At 38.8% G+C, this 2,536-nt stretch overlaps 1 pseudogene; it reads right to left on the bottom strand.

The window, feature by feature from the left end:
• Positions 1 to 1,286: 1,286 nt before the first annotated feature.
• Positions 1,287 to 1,620, bottom strand: LOC102921989 (putative ribosomal protein eS26-like pseudogene; annotated as a pseudogene).
• Between the last annotated feature and the right edge of the window lie 916 nt (positions 1,621 to 2,536).

Raw genomic sequence — 2,536 nt, 5'->3', positions numbered from 1 at the left:
TCAAACTCACAGAGATCCGCCTGGCTCTGCCTCCCAAGTGCTGGGATTAAAGGAGTGTGCCACCACTGCCTGGCCTGCTTTTAAAACATTTAAATGCCATATTCTGCAGATCTCTGAAGTATGAGGGCTGTCCAGGTATGTCTACATAGACAAACTTTGTTTCTAGTTACTTATTTTAAGCTCAACCCTGAAAACATATGCAAGGGCCTGAGCAAAGCTTATCCCTGTAATTAATTACATCAGTACTTAACATGACTTTAATCAAAGAAATTGATTATTTATGACTGACTATTTAATGTTCTCTAACAGTCTATGATAAGTAGCCTTTAAAACAATGATTTTAAATTGAAACTCTTCTGGTATCAAATACAGGTTCAGTAAAGAAACCAAAACAAAATATCAATATAAAACATATATATGATTCAGTTTATCTAAATAGCTTGAACTTAACAAATTTAGCAAAGGCAAGGAGAATAGACAACATTCTTTTTTTTTGAGTTTATAAATTTATAGTTTTCAAAGCTGATGGAAATGTATATAACTATTGGATTAAATTTATCATGCCCAATAGAATGAAAGATTAACTAACTGTGGTAGCTACTTTTGCTGCCAGGGTCTCCACTGTGCTAGCTGTAGTAAGCAATTATGAAATGGTAATCCCAGAAACAGTAACAGTGGTGGCCGCCACTGCTATAACAGCAACAATGGCAGCAGCAATGTCAAATTCTCTTCTGGAGCATGTGGGCATCCACTAGCATGGATACAACTCCAGGAACATGAACCTCCAAGGCCCATTTTTCTTGATCACAGCACGACTTTAGCTGGCAGTTCTTCTGGAGAATCCAATCTCATGGCTACAGTTCCTAGGCTTACATTAATGCTTGCCAAAGCTGGCCATATTGGGCTCTCACTCCCCATTGGCATCAGAAGGGTAGAGTTTTCATGAAGACCCAGTAGGTCTCTAGACAACATTCTTAAGCCTCACTGGTTCTCAACATTATTTTAGACACATTCAAATGCCACATAAAAGTGTAAGTCACATTTTATTTTTCCAAGGTGTTTTTTCTTCTGTCTTTATTAAGCCATCTCTCTCTCTCTCTCTCTCTCTCTCTCTCTCTCTCTCTCTCTCTCTCTCTCTCTCGCTTTGCTACTTCTTTTTTTGAAATATTTTTATTTATTTTTAATTATGCGGATGCCAGTTTGTGGGGGGTTGTGCATGAGTTCCCATGCTACAGAGTTCAGATGAGGTCAGAGGTATTTTAAGCCACCTCTTCACATGGGCTTTGGTGGAGGTCCTGGTGCAGCACCAGCAGGTCTGAATCGTGGTGGGGGTGTTCAGTCCTTGCAGGCTTCACGGGATCGATTCCTGACTACCTTGCTATGAATAGCACAGCTCACACAGTAATGCAGCTTCACATGGAGTTTGGGAAGCACATAAACGTTGAAGACACTTGCTTCGGATGTGTCCCTGACATAAGCGGTCTCTACAGTGTTCCGAATGACGAACTTCTTAATGACCTTGTCTTTGGGCATGCACCGGGCGCAGTTTATACAATGAATTGGCTGCACATGATCGCGACCCTTTTTGGCATGAAAATCGTTTCTTCTTTTTTTGGTCATCTTGGAACCAAGACCTGAAAAAGCAGGTTCTCAACTTTTTTAGTGCTGTTTTATAACTGCAGTTTTTCCATTGTTGAATCTCAGTGTAAACATCTGACATACAGTTGGTCCTAGGCTACCCCTGTAAAAAGGTTTTTTAACCTCCAAAGTGTCGAGACTCATAGAGTCAGAAGCTGTTCAAAGCCCTTTGCCAGACTACTTAGGTCATTGTGTTGGTGTATCACAAGAAATGAACACCTCAGCTTTTGGTTGGTATTTGGTGCTTGTGGCTGTGACTCTAATTTAGCCTTTTTTAAAAGTCCAAATAATAAAAAAATATAAAGCATTTTATAAGCTGAAAATGTCCCATAGTTTTATAAATTTAAATATTTTAAAAACTGTCCTTAAAAAGGTTAAGATCTCTCAAATGTCTTTCTGCAATATAAAATACCTTCTTTTATTTTAAGAGGGAGAAGACATAACATCACCATAATCTGTATAAAGTAAAACCAAGCTCCATAGTGCAAACAATCCCAAAGTTCAATATCTTGGATTTATTCACAATCCCTTTGGCTCTTTTACTTAGAGGCTTGGATATATAGCTTGTTCCATTTCATTATGACTGGTGCTTCCAGTGATCATCACCTGGCATTGTCATTTCCAAAACTGCTAAGGTCCACCATTGCAGCTGGACTCTCTTTGGAACTCTAGTCCTGCCATACATCTGCAAACCTCAGCTCTTCCCTATGATCCCTTCATGTCTTTAAAACCATTATCATCTTATTACATGGGTAAATCTTAAATCACAAAGTTTAGCTGCCAGAGCAAGCACTGAGGGGCAGCTTTATCAAATACCTTATTTGTTAAACACATGCAGCCATCTATTTAAATTCTCTAGAAGCTTGCTCTTGAATACTTAGTAAAGATGTAAGTACTT

Source organism: Peromyscus maniculatus, chromosome 17 (assembly GCF_049852395.1).
Source record: "Peromyscus maniculatus bairdii isolate BWxNUB_F1_BW_parent chromosome 17, HU_Pman_BW_mat_3.1, whole genome shotgun sequence".
Taxonomy (NCBI): Eukaryota; Metazoa; Chordata; class Mammalia; order Rodentia; family Cricetidae; genus Peromyscus; species Peromyscus maniculatus.
The sequence above is the reverse complement of the archived record's forward strand: the minus strand, read 5'-3'. Positions and strand labels throughout refer to the sequence as shown.